At 41.9% G+C, this 18080-nt stretch overlaps 2 long non-coding RNA genes across 7 annotated transcripts; both read left to right on the top strand.

Annotated features, from left to right (window-relative positions):
* The first annotated feature begins 2556 nt into the window (after window positions 1-2556).
* Window positions 2557-5156, top strand: LOC119288739. The gene is made up of 4 exons (XR_005141264.1): window positions 2557-2992; window positions 3093-3118; window positions 3706-3784; window positions 3902-5156. It is a non-coding gene; the product is annotated as an uncharacterized LOC119288739 (long non-coding RNA).
* A 1571-nt stretch (window positions 5157-6727) lies between these two features.
* LOC119285244 lies at window positions 6728-10824 on the top strand. Of its 6 annotated transcripts, none has more exons than XR_005139398.1 (6): window positions 6728-6841; window positions 6935-8180; window positions 8336-8409; window positions 8643-9675; window positions 9982-10081; window positions 10477-10824. It is a non-coding gene; the product is annotated as an uncharacterized LOC119285244 (long non-coding RNA). The 6 variants fall into 6 exon arrangements; XR_005139401.1 differs by having other exon boundaries at window positions 6761-7200; window positions 7870-8180; XR_005139399.1 differs by having other exon boundaries at window positions 6761-7716; window positions 7870-8180.
* Window positions 10825-18080: the final 7256 nt, after the last annotated feature.

The following is an 18080-nucleotide window of genomic DNA, read 5'->3' as shown; positions in this document are numbered from 1 at the left end:
AAAGGGTTGGAACCCATTAGCTCTAGACCAGATCATATAGGAGGGAGAGAGCTAGCCTTGCCCTCTCCTACCTCCAGGAAACAGCTCAAGGAGCAACCGTGTAGACACTTTGCCATAGTGATCATGCGGAGACCCCGCAGAGCAGCAGTAGGGGTATTATCTCTCCAGAGAGCCCTGAAGCTGGGTAAGATTCACCGGCGTGCATGTCTTCGCCTCATCTCGTTTCTAGGCACCGGCGACGTTCTACTCGCCCCCACCATGATAAGCCATCCTTTGGCATATGTCGCACCTAACCCCCGACACAATCACTCTGGTAAGTCTTCAAGGTAGACTTCCAAACCTTCAGACTTCGTTCACCGGCGATCAACAATGACTCTTGGATGCTCAGAACGCGACGCCTAACCGTCTGGAGGATTCACAGTCCTCAAGTGTAATAAGTCTTCAGATCACATAGACAGGAAGACTTAAGTGATGCCTAACACTCTTTGACTCTGGGTGTTTAGGGCTTTATCCTCGCAAGGAATTCTCTCTCAAAGGCTTCGAGGTGGGTTGCTCTCAAACGACAAAAGCCGTGCACTAACTCTGAGCAGCCAACCGTTTATGGTTGTAGGGGGTGGGCTATTTATAGCCACTAGGCAACCCGACCTGATTTGTCCGAAATGACCCTTGGTCACTAAGGAACTGACACGTGTTCCAACGGTCAGATTTCAAACACACACGACAACTTTACTTGAGCTACAAGCAAAGCTGACTTATCCAACTCTGGATAAGATTTGCTCTCATAGTCTTCACTCGAAGACATAGGATTTGGTTAAGCATCACTTTAGTCATTCTGACTAGTTCAATTGGACCCCACTTAACAGTACAGTGGTTCCTATGACTCAACAAAGAAGAAAAAGAACGACGAAAGAACTAAGTCTTCGCGCTCCATAGTCTTCATGCGATGTCTTCTTTTGTCATTGTCTTCAATGTGAATGTCTTCACATACCACCTTTGACTTCAATGTCTTCTTACATTTTTAGGGGTCATCTCTGGTAGGAAAACCGAATCAATGAGGGACTTCTACCTATGTTATCCTGCAATTCTCACAAACACATTAGTCCCTCAACTAGGTTTGTCGTCAATACTCCAAAACCAACTAGGGGTGGCACTAGATGCACTTACAGGTTGCATGCATTCATTATGCTAGACTCGGTGTTTCCCCTTGCAATGATTTTTGCTGAAGTCAGAGTTTAAACGTGAGGGGAAAGACAACGTTAGTTACATATGACATGTGTTTCTGATGAAATTCACACAAGCATCGAACACAAAGAATATTGACCATGTCATCCCATCCACCCCCCTCTCCCATCTCCCTTCCGCACCCCGCGGTGCATTGCGGACCGGCGTCGGGTTGCTATAGGATTCTTAGAGTCCGATAGCCTTGCCCTGCCTGCTAATTTATATATTGGGGCGACCCATTAATATAGGTTGGCTAGCTTTTTCTTTTCATTTCTATTTGTGTTGCTTTTTTACTTAAGTTTTAAAAATAACTAAATGTGTAAGTAATTTCGAAAGGTATTTTAGAAAATGTTCTTGACATTTAAAAAATGTACACATTGTTTCTTTTAAATATTTTTGTACATTTTAAAATATATTCATGACATTTTATAAAGTGTTTGCATGATATTTTCGGACATTTTAAAACTAATCATAAATTCAAAAGTATTCATGATTTAAACATGTCTGCAGTTTTGAAAAATGTTTGTATAATTACAAACTGTGTTCATGTATTGCTTTGAATGTGTTCACATATTTAACAAATACGTACAATTTAAAAATTATTCATGTGTCTACTAAAAATATTCACATTTTGGAAAAAGTTCATGAAATTTAAGACAATTATAGACTCTTTCATTGGCTGTATGTGGTACCAGGTTTTTTTGTCTCGACTGGACAAACAAACGTGCAAGGAACCTTGCTGTCCATGTATACAGGAAAAATAGACATGCAAGGGATCAAGCAGCCCACACAACACGTCCTGCCCACTGTCACATGGGGCCCACGTACTCTTCACATCCCTCGATTCACTAGAGGAGCTTATTTCAAAGGAGCTTAGTAACTCTATAGATTTAACTCCCTGGTTATTCACGTGGACTGCATCAAGAGCGGTGTTACGATCGGTTTGCTTACGGAGTGGCTTTGCAGTAGTAGGTGTCCTTCTCCATGTTAATTCCCCTGATTTTTCACTATGAGCCCCTCTACTCCTCTGCACTCGCGAGACTTGACGTCACACTCAACCCGTAAGCTTTTATCTGTAACAAAGTTTATGTAGACCGTTACTCCATTAGCAGCCAACTTTGTGATATTCTTTTTTGGAAATTTAGAGCAATGATGTTATGATTAAAACCATTAAGGTATGCTTCAATGAGGCCTCCTCACGCGTGCCACGTCCAACGCATGGGTTGGGCAGAAAAATAAAAGGAATAAAAGAAAAATAGTACACAAGTGGTCGAGCGAAACACTGTCATCCCCACTCGCCTCTCCTTTGCTCTTTCATCTAGCGGCTAGGGTTGCCGCCGCCGCCGCCACACCCACCTCCACCATCCATGCCCCTCCAGCCCCGGCCATCAGAGAAGGCGCCCTCCTGAGAATCCCCATGCGGTGCTGCCGTTCGGTGAGCGAGGAAGAGGAGATTCAGAGGCTCGAGGAGCCATTACCACCAGTGAAGAGGATGCAGACGTCCTCCTTGATAAGTAAGGGCTCGTTACTTTGCTCGGTCTAACCCGAGGGGAGGAGCGGGAAGTGGCGGTGGTGGTCTGGCCTAGTGGTGACCGGATGATAAAAAGTGGTCGGAGGCGCTGCGCCAATCAGCCTGCAACAACGGCAAGACGGCGGAGTTTGGGCACCAGCGGTGCCAAAGGTGCGCCAGCTTCCTCATGTATCCCTTCGCCCTCGCCTGCCCGCCGTCTCCTTCCTGCCCCAGGTGCTGGGCTGCCATCTCTCTACTCAGGTTGTATGAAAATATTACTCTACATAACATGTAGTTTTTCTTAAGTTGTTGCTCTTGCTTCTTATTTCTGAAATTTGTTTCTTGATGCACCTTCATTTAGGCACAACGGCCTTCTGACAGAGCCAGGTGATAGCCTCATGAGGTCCCTTTCTTCAGGCAAACTGAATTTTATGTTCGCCTTTTGCATTTTGCTCCGGCCAAGGGCTTTGTGGTCAATGATATTTCAAAGTTTCTGCCATCAATTAACAGTTAGTAATACTATAAGTTCAGAATTTGTAATATCATTCTACTATATAGACAAGAACTTTGTGGCTAATCATACTTGATAGTATCTGCTCTCAGCAATAGGTATCAGTTTCACATATTTGTCAATTTTGATATGTTTTACAAGTTGAACGATGTTGCAGATTCTTCTAAAACTGCTGTTATTCAATATGCATCATTTGTAACCTTCATTTTTTTGCTTGTCATGCATACACTATCTTTATTTGTTGAGGAAAGTTACCGCCTTCCTCTCTGAAGGATCATCACTCTGATGTTTGTTGTTAATTAGGGAATGGTATGTATGTTGCCGTCATTGGTAGTCTCAAGGGAGTGCGGCATAAGAAGTGTGCTACTGCTTTTGCAGTCAGATATTGTTTTGCAAACAAATTATGCTCATGTTCCAGTGATGCATTGAAGCATGCTAACTGGATATAATTTTTCCATTTCAGACCTATAACTGATTACAATGAGGTCACATTGCATTTCATTCAGTGTGTACAGATGCATATACAGAACACCAAATCAAAGGTATGCTCGTGATCTGCAGTACAAATGTTGCATGCAAACACTCCCACCATAAGAATCTTTTGGTCCTTAATTACAACGCTTGGTTAAAAGGATTATTCTGATCATGGTTAATTGTAGGTTGGCAGTCCCGCACACACCAATTCTTCTGTAGGAACCCCATTTTCCAATAGCATGAGCCAAGCAGCCACTCCAACCTTTGTGAAATCCAACTCAATAAGCTGCGCCGAGGTTGTCAGTGTCGCTCAAGGGAGACGCTGTTTTTGGCTGACACGACGTTGACGCCTCCCACAAGTTGATTTGCTTCTTTGCAGGTACACCAATTTTAATCTTCCTCTATGGATGATTGAATTTCTAAATATGTTTAGATAAACAAAGTGTATACCAACTCTTTTCGAATAAGGTGTTGACGCCATCACGAATATTTATTGCTTCTTTGTAGTTCAAATGTTTTATTATAGTTTTTCCTTTCCTATTTCCTTCTGTTGAGCAGCTACAAAATTAATCTGGTGGACAAAGATTCTTTGTGAGCATTATCATCACAGTGATACTAATTTCACCCCAATTTTGGGGAATGGATCATATCATAGCTTAGCAGTTGCATTTGCTTCCAGCCCTTACATGTAAAAACATTTTTAAGCGTGAATTAGTTGTTATGAAGACCATACAGATTTGATCATCTTTTGCATAATAGATTGTGCAAACATTGAAAGATGAATGGTCTAGAACAGATTATAAGCTACCACAGTATGTGCGGTGTGAACACGTGAAGCCTTGCCTTGAAGATATCAATGTTGTATTCAGTGATTCATAGGTAATTCAATCCGTGTTTTTCGTTTTTTAGTTTCTATTGAACTGCGTAATATATCTCCCTGGAAGTATTATGTTTAAAGCACCGGTTGATGTTATATTCCATTCTTTTCCTTTGTAGGAGCTCCTTGTGGTCGATTAAAGAGTTGTACACTTCTTCTAAGAACTACTATATTTTTTTCTGTATATTAGGGTCTGTTTGGATTGGTTCCTATACTTGCCCAACCAAATAATTGGTGTTGACCGAGCGATGGGCGTTTGTTTCGATTGGCGCAGATAAATTGGCTCGCCCACCGCTCGTCAGCCCTCTGCGTTCAGTTTTCCGCCAAATCATTGGCAAGGCGGGGGCGGCCGAAACGTCCACCAATTTTTTGGCATCGGCAGAATCCAAACAACCTCTTATTCTTTTCATTCAATTAAGAGTATGAACTCATGTTCCAAGAATTGAATGTGATAGTTCATGTTCAGCGGATTTCGCTAGGAGATACACACGGTGCTCACGAGCGCCTTGAGCAACATGGATCCGATGTTTCTGATGAATCATTTCACGATTAGTTAGAGGCTGCAGTGAAACATTACTATATGTGACTAGTATTTCTTTTCTTAAGTTGTTGCTGTTGTTTCTCATTTCTGAAATTTATCTTTTGATGCCTAATTCAGACAACATAGCACAGTACCTTTCTGCTAAATTTTAGAAGTGACAAAATATGTTTCAGATTCATCACCGCCGCTTTCCGTTTTACTCTTTTTCTGAAGTAAATAGCTTCATTCTTCTGCTTCACAATTTCCAGTGGGAAAAATCATATTTCATATTTCTAACGCTATATTGTATCATACAATGAACAGAGTGAAGAGAATGACCATCCAGAGTACATAATCCGCGGTGAACACATGCCTTATTTCTCACAGGATCATAATCTACCATGTATCACCATACTTCTTTATCGACTGCCTTCAACTATTCACTACATCTGCTAGATCAACATTTATTTCCTTTGCTGCTCATTGCTCTCTTCTACTTTTGCTTACTCAATGTTTCTTTTCTTTTGTACTGTTTACTTTCAACATGTAAGGCTTTACAAATTGCTTTCATCATCTTCTATATTTCAGAACTTTCACCTGTCTCATTTCAAAAATTAATTTTCACCTAACTTATATGACTTCATGTCTATGCCCCGCCTACGCTGTTATATAGCTTAAATTTCTTTTCCCAAATAAACAGTCACACTTACAGCTCCTGCAAACGGTACATAACTTGCTTCTCACCCACATTGAATTGATTGCAGAAACATCTTGTGGGATCCAGTACTTCGGAGAGCTTGAAGATCATTATTACAGGGGTAATGAGGTTAAGCTCTATGAACACCAGGTAGACGCTCTCTTTGCTATGTTCTGGCACAAGGAGCCAGACATCAAATACTACATGTGCACAATCAATAAAACATTTGCTAAGCCAGGCCACGACATGGTACACAAAAACACTCTTATCTTCCATATTGCACAACAATCTGTATTCATCTAAATCACATGCTTTCTTGTAACATTAATTTCAGATACAATATACCACAGACAACCTACTGGACTACATTGATCCGAACAATGACACACTCATGATCAGACTTGCAGATGCCCGTCTACACATCGAATGTCGCATTATGCTAGGAACTGACAAGAGGGCCACTATAACCACCAGCTGGTCTGAGTTTTGTCGCCGTGCCAACATTCGCGAAGGAGACATATGTGCTTTTCATTTTAGGGTCACTTCAAAGCGCCACGTGTTCTTACCGTGCACTGCCTCTAGATCTACCATCGAAGACACCGCGGTTCCTGTGTGAATATAATCTAGCACAGTACTCTAAATTATGCTCGTGATTAACCGATGGTTTACTTTTGGACCCTGCTATCTCATGCTTTTGAATATCCGAAAGCTATGTCGTTACCTATGTAAACTCTACTATTCTCAGTCATGTGGTTTACATCCACCTGATCCATAATGGCACTCTTCTGTATATATCTATTAATTTTTACTCCTATTCTCTGCTTCAAATGTCAGTTGCTTAATTAACAGCAACATCAGACATGCTAACCAGAACAAAAATGTATATAAAAGGTGCACCCACTAGCTGGCACCGTCCAGCTGCCCCTCAAGAGACGCGCCATGGGCGCGCCCCAACCCCTAGTCCAAAACAATAAGGTGTGGATCATGAGCGCCTTCTCGCAACATCTACGTCTCCCTTCTAGTGTGTCGAGGTAAAACCGTCTCGCGATAACACCTCCATCAGGTAAAAAAACAATTTCCTTCCTCCTCTACGAAGCTAACCTGCCTAGTTGCTCGTCCTCCAGATCTCTCTCCTCCACATTCCCCTCCCTTTCTCTCTCCATGGCCGCCGTCGGGCCGTGCCCCTGCCACCAACACGCGCGCGGATGCAGGCGGGAGGAGGCACTTGGCTTGAGCAGGGCTGGTTTTCACCGCGCTGCTGCTCCGTCGGCATGGGTTGTCGTGGTGCTCCCCTCCTCTGCGGCCCGTCACCTGAAGGTCGCTGTTGCCGGTGACGAGGACCAATGGGAGGTCGGCGCCGCCACAGATCTGCTCCCCATTCCCCTCGACGGTCGGTCTCTTGCTCCACTCCTCTCCCTGATCCCCTTCCCTCTCGTGCATGCCGCCTCAACTGATGATTAGATGCGCCTTCTCTCCTTCGTGTTTGGTCTGAGCAGTGGATTGCAGCACTCGTGATTTAGCTTGTTTCAGGGATGGAATGAATTGGGCATCAGCATCTAACACGCACACACAGAGGATGATTATGTTTATTAAGTCAACCATGTAGTAGAAACCAGAGAGAACTAAACAGCCCACCCTCTGGGTTTGACATGTGCTGAAGAAAATACAGTTCTGGTTTTCAGGGATGTCATTCAATATCCGCTTAAAATCTCTTGTATTGTGATAGCGCCATGCAACTACTACCTTGCTATTAAGCTAGAGTGGAATGTCATGATCAAGAGTTCAAGACCGAGATATTCTACTGAAAACCAGCTGGCGTCTTTTAGATGTTGGGCGCCACGATGAAAATTGGATTTGTTTAGTGTCCACGACTCTAGACATGGATCTCATCTACCTCGTTTATATGGTAATGGTTCAAGGGTTAAATTTCTGTTCTTGGTAATTTGTTGAGTATGTCTATCTAATGAGCATTGAATTTGTAGGTTTTTTGTATTCTGATTCGGTTAAGATAATTAAAGAATGATTGTTACTTCGCCTACTAATGTGTGGTTCAGTGTAGGGGTATATATGGTACATCGACAAGTTTGTAGGTGCCGAATCAGGATGGATTATAATGGCGCATATGCATTTTAAGTTTCCTCTCACTTTTGTGTTCAATCTTCTGCATTTTTTACCTACTAGGACCAATTGAGGTCTATGAGATACTTTTTTTGCAGATCATCAGAAAGGCCTCCCGGTTCCATTATCATGAAACCACCAAGTTACAGAAGTTCAAGGATTACAGCAAAAAGAAGCAAACTAGAGTTCAGATAGCAGGGGAATGAAAAGCTACAGGTCCAAGGCCTGGCCAAAAACACAAAGCCAGTAACGGTGAGATATGGTTGCGGGCATATGACTATTAAAACCTTATTATGTTTCTCTGATTATTTAGAACAGTTACATATGTTTTGAGGGATGAGATTAGATGTAATTTTGTGATCAATATCGTAGTTCTGAAATGACCAATCATATTCTTCAACTTGCAGTTTGGGTAGGAACTACATTTTAATTTCTTTGGAAAGTGCTTTCACTGCTTCTAATATCTAATTCCAAAAGAAAGGTATGTGTCTCCAACTACTGTTGTTTCTTGATGTGGTTTCCTAAACTGAAGCACGAGTCGGGTTGGTAGACGGCGGGGTGCCATCCAACTAGGGGCAAAGACATGGGCGCCAGTTCCATCCTTTTTCCTCCGTTTATTGTTTTTTTCCTTTTCCTTTTACCTCTTGTTAATCCTTTACCAGCAGCAATCGCAGATTTAACAGTGTTCCTTCCTTGATGTCTATTGTTTTGTAGGCACTGAGTCAGCAATTACCGAGTCAGCAATTACCGACGTGCTCTAAACTGTTAACAAATTTATTCTATGGAGAAAAGTGACAAGTCTAAAACAGAGAATGATCTTTTTGGGTACAAGAGAGTTCTTGTGGATGAAACTCATCTGGTTTCTATTGGTCGCCTTCCAGTTATGGTTAATTCAAATTTATGTTGGTTGCATGGACTCAGGGAAAGTGACTGCCTTTTTTATTCTGGTGGACACTTTTTGTCAGGGGAATGGAGAAGGTATTATTCTACTGCTCTCTCTTAATTTAATTAATGTATCATGTAAGGATGTTGCATTATCAAATGTTTTAAACACTTCTTTTGTCACTAATATGGAGTACAGAGCTGTGAGATTTCTTAGTTTTGAATTGAACTTTATATATATATGTCACTAAGCCCAAATGCCCTTATAAAGCATTAGTGCAAATGCTACGGGAATTATTATGAGCAATTCTAATACATACACACGGAGTGCTAACAAAAGAGTAGACTGGTACCCTAGAAAAAAGAGTTTACATGAGTTCTGTGTGAATTGGTCTACTTCCATATGTTGAACTCTTGTGTGTTATCCCTGGTATGCAAATATGATCTCAGTAAGCTACAATATGTTATTATAACCACATGATAAAATTATGCCGAACTAGCTAAATAGTACCTTTTTGCTGGTTCATATAAAGTCTATTTTATTGTCAGTTGTGACAGTTCAAACAGATACATGTATTATTTATTTAGTTGGATCTGGCTTAGCAGCATATGTGTTGCAGCAATGAGGGATCGTGAAAAGCATAAATGGTGCAGACAATGTTATACAAATATGCATGCATCGGAAGGCTGGTTAGCGACAGATCTGTAGTACTGATTGCTCTTTGTTTGAGATATCAAACATTTCATTCCTCGTGTTGTTTTGATGCTGATGCTTGACTTATGTGGTTGCATATCGACTTGCGATATGTTGAGCAGATCACTGTCTCAAGGAATGATCAATTAGACAAGTGTGTTTCCACCAAAAGTAAGTTGAGATTTATTTCTGTTCATCTTGGTTGTATTTAAAATAAGATTTTGGCAACAATACGTAGTATCTCTAAGTGAGGTATTAGTTAATGATCAATAAATAATCAGTTTGATTTTATTTTAACAAATAAAGGCATACAACTTTATATATATTCTGAAGCAGAAAAGCAAGAGTTGAGTTATCAATATGCCTAAGGTTCAAGGTCACAATAATTCTTATTTACATGAGAATAGAAGACATGAGATATTTACCATAACTCTAGACCTTTCCCACAAATAATAATAATGGTGTAATACTGCATAGGAGGAAGCCGTTTGGGCCTTTTACTGATGGATATATTTCTTACTTTTGATCCTCACCAATAATCTCAGGAGAGGCAAGGTCGCTCGACTAGATCATGAAGGTACCATCTCTCTCATATGTACACACAGCTAGCTCATGATCTTATCATCTTTTCTAGCTATCCCTGGTTGGTTCATGATCAGCCAACATTGCTCTACCTTGATAACCAATAAGCATTGTCTAACACATTTGAGTGCGCATCTTAAAAAAGGCGCATATTACTTAGAAGCAACCAGCACTTATATGTCTAAAAAATGCCTATTGTTTTTTTATAAGGAAAGGATCAGAAGCTATTGGCCTTGGTCAGAGATCTTTCTTAAGTTTCAGATGTGGATGAAATGCTTCTTTCTAGACGTTTAGTCAAGTTTTGGGCCAAATTTTCTTTTGGTTGTTGCTAACACTTGTGAAACATCAAGTAGTGTGAACTCATTTGGATTTTGTTCATGTTATTTTCAGACACTTTAGATGGAGGCCTGATCGTCACTGCTCCTCTGGTTGTTGCAGTTTTAAGGGCTTAGACAGATCGTCTGTAACTGATGGAGTATTAATAGAAGCTGTCATTCATCGCCTGTAGATAGATCGTCAACGACCGCCGTCACCTGTCAGAGCCATTAACTCAACCTTACCCTGTGAGGAACTGTACCTCCACTTTTGGACAGAATGTATGCCATTATCAAAACCGTCTCCCCTTCATTTTGAACCATCTAGCATATGTATAATGTATAATGCATGGTTTAACCAGCTATACAACTGATTGCTACTTATCCAAATTGAATCTGCTTTCAGCTCTAATGATTTGGGTTACTATTGAGGGATTCAACCTACTTTATGATCATTGATTAATAATGGATAGACAACTAGACGTCGAACGATCAGTAAAAAATAAATTTATATTAAAAAGCATACTAGTCTTCTTCTTTCTCGGATTGTACGTCGCCCGCTGAAAACTGAAAATTGCACCGTCCCATCATCAAAGAAAAGCGACACCTGCAATCGCCCTCGCTATACGAGGCTTTGGAGATTGCAATAGCCACTCGCCCCTTATCGATGAATCAACTTCAGCTGGAGCATCACCCCACACAAAACAGGCTTGCAATCCATCACCACCAGTTCAGAGGGTTGGAGAAATTGGACCAAGCCACACAACAACAAAAAAAGAAGATGTCAAAATCGTCATACTGAAAGCCAACTAATAAACTCTCCTTAAAAGACACACAAACTGCCAAGATCTAAAGGAAAATAACAAATTTGGGGACATAAACTCTGATAAGCCCTTCGGCGGAGACGGATTGGACGTCATCGACATAAGGAGAGACCTTATTCCAGCATGCCATCATCACATCCACCTCGTCGATGTCGTCAGAGAAGCAAAATGCTAAAAAAATAAGACGGGAGATCCCCTACTCCTCTCGCCGGCGACGAGGTAGCCAGACGGGGAAGAGGAGGGGGACCAAGGCGGCGACGAGAGTTATGGTGGCGGCGACTAGGGTTGGGAGGCGGCGGTTGAGGCTTGATGTATGATGTGGCAGAGGAAGGGGTTGTACCATGTGTGAATTTAAACAAACCATGTGTGCATTCACGACGAGGAGGGGATATGGAACGAAGTGGCATGGTGTGCCCGTGACACTTCGAATCATCCATTTAGTTTATGTGCAACTAAAACACTTAATAGTGGGCATCCATCAAAATGCTAATGTAGTGGTTGTTATGAGCACTACTAATTGTAGTTGTTATGCACGGTCATTTCATCGATTTAATTCATGCTTGCATCTCATCTCCTACTTTCTCTGTCATCATTAATGGTAAGACATATGGCTACTTTAATAGCAGTATAGGTATTAGGCAAGGTTGTCCTCTCTCTCCTTATATATTCGTCCTTGTTATCAATGAACTACCCATATCCATAACCCTTCAAGAAGCCATGGCCAACAGCCATCTTTCTGGTATCTCTCTTGGCCCTAATTGCCCTCCCATACACTCTCTTATGTTTTCCGACGATCCTCCAATATGTGGGAAGGCTTCTATCAATGAGGCAAATCACATCAACCAAATCCTACAACATTTGTGCGCTGCTTCTGGCCAAATCCCCAGTTGGAATAAATCTGGTGTCATTTTCAATAGAGGTGTGTCTGATCACATTAAGAATGGCATTAAGCACATTTTCCCTGCTCTTGACATCAATGAACATTACATTCATCTTGGATACCCCTTAATCCTTCCTGCCAAGGACAGAGCTGCAACACATAATTTTGTTGAAGACAAATTTAGATCCAAATTAAATGCTACAGGCTAATAAGATGTCCCATGCTGCTAGACTAACTCCCTTTAATTATGTCTTCGCCTCCATCCCTGTGTACTACATGTCTGCTATTCTCTTCTCCAAAAAGCTCATTGCTAAGTTGAATGCCATCAATAGGAACTTTTTGTGGTCTGGTGTTAGAGATGAACCTACCTCTAAATCTTTATGTGTTAGAGCCTGGAGAGACATATTTGTTCCCAAAATGGAGGGAGGTTTGGGCATTCGTAATATCCAAGCTATGAACAGAAGCTCAATTCTCTGTGCTGTTTGGAGGCTCGCTGGAAATCCTGATTGTCATCTTGCCAAAGTCCTTAAATCCAAATACTTTCCTGACACTTCCTTTTGGACAGACAAACCAAATGTTCCGAAATCAGCCTTTTGGACTATTGTAATCAAAGTTTGCCCTATGCTCTACTCTAAATCCTTCTATCAACTTGTTGAGGGCAATATTTCAATTTGGAGTACTCTGAGTTGTCCCATATGGAGCACTATCTATGACCACATTGTTATTCAGCCTACACCATATACTTGCCCGACCTATGTTAAAGAACTCTGGTTACCTAATAAAGTGCTTGGAATGAAAAATTTGTTTCTATTTTTTTTATCAGCAAGCTACTTCTATTATTATTCAAACACCGATTATTCAAACTCAAGGAAAGGACGTCCTATGCTGGAAACTTACTCCTAGAGGTAAATGTACTACTAAAAGCGTTTATAAACTCTGTAATCAAAATTTGATTGACGAAGGAGCTCCGCAGCCAAGACAAGCTTCTCCCCTAGTTACTTCTATGCTTACTCAGATTTGAAATGATAAAGATATTGCACCTAGGGTAAAAACTTATACCTGGAGGCTAGTAAGGAGAGCTCTGCCCATAGGCAGTAGAGCAGGTAGGTACAACACTCATATAAGATATTTTTGCTCGACTTTGTGGTGTTGAAGAAGATGATATTCATTTGTTTTTCTCTTGTCCCTTCGCTAAAATTGTATGGTTCTCTAGTCCTTGGGTTTTCAGGTCAGAATTTGTTGTTCAACATTACACTTATGGTCACTTGGGGGCTTCCTGATCGTATTCTAATCATAGCTATGAATATCCCTTTTGATCGGCACAATGCCATACTTATGGTCACTTGGGGGCTTCCTGGTCGTATTCAAATCATAGCTGTGAATATCCCTCTTGATCGGTTCAATGCCACATACACATACATCATCATATATTGCATCATACATTGCATCATCGTTATATCATCATATGTTGCATCATACATTGCATCATCATTACATCATCATAGCATGTATCATATGTGCATGGATATATTGGTTTATATTGCAGGAACCGGTTTCCAAACCGAGTTATATTATTCAAATCTTTAATAGCCAACATGGCTGGATTTTTATTATGGTTATCAATAACTAGTATTATGATTGAGGTTTTCAAAGTCGCTTCAGCGCAATGGCTATTATTTTATCAATGGATATGATTTATTCTACAATGGAAGGAATAGTCCCGAGTCGCTACAGGCTTATGACCCAGCACTTGGGGGCTACATTATTCAAGTTGAGATTACATCAAATATGCAAGTCCCATGTCACTGCCAGCATGCACCATGGCACTTGAGGGCTAATTCAAAGTCATTTTTTGCTCGCTTTATTGAAGACCCAACTCATCACATCGTAATGAGCCGGCCCTTGGGGGCTACCAATTGCTCCTGTCAAAAATTCAAGGTACACAAGTTAAATCCATTATATTGAAGGGTCCATTGCTCAGTTGGTAAAGCACAAGGCTCTTAACCTTGTGGACGTGGGTTCAAGCCCCATGGTGAGGGTTACATCATATAATGTTATTTTCGATAAAGTTTATATAAAGTCCTAGCTCGGTATCATCTTACTGAGTCGGCCCTTGGGGGCTACACGTTGCTGTTCAAGTCCACATGATCATATCTACAAAGTCCCTGCTCATTATTGCATAATGACCCGGTCCGGCTTTGTTCATAAGCCAGCAATCTCTGATTATTACCAGTACTCGGAGCTTTGGGCTATCACCCTTACTGCACTGGTTTGATAAACCAACAAGTGTGATCAAATATCACAGGTATGACATAGTTTTAATCATATATGATTATGATTTCGTCTAGCCTTGGTTATAAATCATGATAAATTCATATTGGGGCATTATAACCCGTCCAACGGTAAACCGCCAGGACACTTTTCATCTGTTGTATGTAGGAATAGATTCAAAATTGATAATATCATAAGGCATATATGGCATATCTTCACATGATGGATAAAAAGTATCATAAATAGCATAATGTGCATGATGGCATACCAGAACAAGAAGTTTAAAGATAGCCTATTACAAGGCGCTTGGTGCCCAAAAGGATTTTTTTTCTAGTTTCACATACAGCAGATGATAAACCGGCCTCCGTTCATGAATCTTGGCCTGGCTGACTTGAAGGTTGCGACTCATCCCTTGCCAGTTTGTCCTCCTCCATCGTCTAGAAGTTGGGTTTGGACCAGTCAAAGCCACGTACGGCGATGGATTCAGCCTCATCATCAATCAGATCAGATGGATCAATATCAGGGGTGAAAGTGTGCTTACGAATCAGCGGGATTAAGTCCATCACTTTATATGAAGGAGTCGCCATCTTCTGATTATCTGCATCATAACTCGGCTGATACTTGGTGAGGTTGGTTTCTTCGGCAATGATTGTTATATGAGGGCGAATCTCCTTGACACAAGCAACAAAGTCTTGTTGGTCAAAAGGGGTTCCATCTTCCTTGAGACTAGGATACCTACTGGCTACGTCTGCCGGGTCTAATTCCGGTACCCAGGCTTTGGCACGGCTGAAAGCTGTCACAGCTCCGGCTCTAGCACAAGATCTCTTGATTTCTTGGAACCTAGCGGGCAAGATGGAAAGTTTCTTCAAGACATCACTTAACATATTTGGTCCTTGATTCGCTGGGGAGATAGTGGCGAGAGTCCGTTGAGCTCCAGTGTATAATTGTTCAACAAGCGTGTAAACCTCCTTGAGCTATACCAGTATATCTCGGGTCAGATTACTACTCCTGGGACCTGTAAAGTTTACAGAATTGGTTAAGTGGCGGCTTATATTATGATGACAAATACTCACTTTGGGTAAATAACACGGTGACTTACCGAAGATTGCAGAAACCATCTGAGACACACGGTTCTTTAAACCGGTGAGTTCAGTGGTAACCTCTTCCAGAGCCGCCTCGGCTTTCTCAGCTTGTTGCGTCAAGGCAGTCTTCTCATTTGCCCAAGCCTCTTTCTCCGCAGTAAAGCTGGTCTTCAATTTTTCTGCTTCAGACACACTCAACTGGAATTTTGATTCAGCCTTTTTGTCTCAATCTCCCGAGCCGCCAGCCGGGTCTTGGCCTCAAACAACTGAGTTTCCAGTTCTGTGGTCGCAGCCTGCATATAGCATAAGTTTGTTAAGTTTCATGGCAGATTACAAAATACAAGTCCCAAGTGCTTTGCAAGCAACAACACTTGGCACTTGGGGGCTAATGTCTGTCAACGAAATTTTTCAAAGGAATTAGCTCTTTCTAAAAAGTCCCAAGTGCTTTGCAAGCAATAACACTTGGCACTTGGGGGCTAATGCATATTGCTTGTTTTCTTGTTAAGGATGAGCCGGGTGTGCTATTGATAGTCCCAGCCGACTCATGAGGGATATCTAGTTAAAGTTTTGGTCTTTTACATAATGACTAATAGGACCGGCTCATTCATACTGATTAAGCTGGCCCTTGGGGATTACAAATGTAAAATTATGCTACCATCAGAATCCGGTTTAAAGTTTTTAAACCGGACTTGGAGGGAGTCTAGAACAGAAGCTTGTAAATATTTCAAGTCTACAGATCATTCAAGTTTTTCATAATTAGAAGACTTGGGGGCTGGCAGGATATAGATATAAGACAGATGACATACCTCATACTTCTGGTGCATTTGCTTCACCATTTTGATCTCCAAGTCACGGCCGGAATGCACTTGACTGACATAGCCAGATAAAACTTCACTAATACTCAGGTGAGCATAGCGGGAGACATCAAACCTCACTTTCTGTCTTTCCATGACTTCCTGTTTGGCAGAGTGTCTCGCTAGTATAGTTGGATTCCCCGGTTCAACGAATCTGGTGCTAGTGATCAAAACGTCATCACCTTGAGTCTCTAGCGGGTTAGCTGAGCTTGACGGTTCAATACTTGATGGATCAACAATGGTCTCATCAACAAACGGTTCAGGTAAATCCGGTTGAACATTGAGAGCAGGCTCTTCTGGTTGTTCAGGGTGTTCTGGCACAAGGGTTGACTGATCCGGTTCAGCAGCTTTCGGATCTACGACCAGCTTCGTCACCTTTGCTTTTTTGTTGGGCTTTGCTTGACCGCTAAAAGGAATTTTGACAAGTCAGCATAATGATGAAGATATAAAGGAACAAAAGAGAGATAATTATCTTTACCCAGGGGCAGTCTTGAAAGCCGGCAGTTGAGTCTGCGATGAGTCGCCAGAAGAGGAACGGGAAATTTCCTGCAAAGATGGAATCGAAATAGAGTGATTAATAAAAGTAACTTTCTAGTAAATACAAGAGTTAAGGTTAAAAGAACCTCATTTTGCCGTTTTCGAGGGGTGTTTAGTAAACCGGAGGTTAAATCTTCATCTCCACCGGTCCGTGTCTGGCGGCGGCTCTCATGTTGCCGTCGTTTCAAAAGAAAATGAAGATCTAAATAAGCCAAGGGATGTGAAAACCTTACTTTCTGGGTTACCCACCGAAGTTCTGTCTTGGTAAAGGTTCTGAGTTGGAGGAAATAATAGTTACCTCTTCTTCGACTGCCTGCTGGCCCCCATGTCATCCTGGCAATAGTCAGTGTCAACAAGGTTGTTAAAAAACAAGCCAAGAGAATCAAGGGCTACCTCCGACTCGGAGGAGTCATCCAAATTTAGCAACTCAGAGGCACTTGGCTTCTTTCTAGACCGCCAGCTGGTCTTTTTGGCGGCTCTCGCAGCAGCCTTAGCCTTTTTAGCAGCCTCATGGTCATATTTGGCCTTCCAGAAGTCAGATTTAGCATGTGGAAGGATAGCATATTGGAGTTCATGCAATGTTTAAGTGTTGAAGGAGAAAGAAATCAAAAAATTTACCTCTGGTGCTGGGTTAAGCTTGCAGAAGGATTCAAACCCACTTTGTTGCAGTCTTCATATTTACTATTTACAAGTGTGGTCGCCATCTCAACGATGGCCTCTTCAGTCAGTCATAGAGAGCTATGGCATAAAGGATCATCCACTACTAGGGAAAAGCCTATACACAGAATCTTACCAGCAGCGCGCTTTAAAATCAGGCGCTGCTGCTAAGTAGCAGTAGCGCGGGTTTTTAACCCTCGCTACTACTAAGTTGATAGCAGTAGCGCTGGTTTTTTACCCTCGCTACTACTAAGCGGTCTCTACCGTGCCCCCCCGGGACATGCCATAGTAGTAGCGCGGGTTTTTAACCCTCGCTACTACTAAGTTGATAGCAGTAGCGCTGGTTTTTACCCCTCGCTACTACTAAGCGGTCTCTACCGTGCCCCTGGGCCATGCCATAGTAGTAGCGAGGGTTATAAACCTGCGCTACTACTAAGTTTTTACCCCTCGGTACTACTAAGAGGTCTCAACCGTGCCCCTCCGGGACATGCCATAGTAGTAGCAAAGGGTAAAATCCCTCGCTACTACTAAAGGTCCCATTTTGAAACTCTCCCCCCCCCCCCGTGGATCGCCTT

The sequence above is a fragment of the Triticum dicoccoides genome, chromosome 4A, assembly GCF_002162155.2.
Source record: "Triticum dicoccoides isolate Atlit2015 ecotype Zavitan chromosome 4A, WEW_v2.0, whole genome shotgun sequence".
Classification (NCBI taxonomy): Eukaryota; Viridiplantae; Streptophyta; class Magnoliopsida; order Poales; family Poaceae; genus Triticum; species Triticum dicoccoides.
This window is presented reverse-complemented; position numbering and strand designations above follow the sequence as displayed.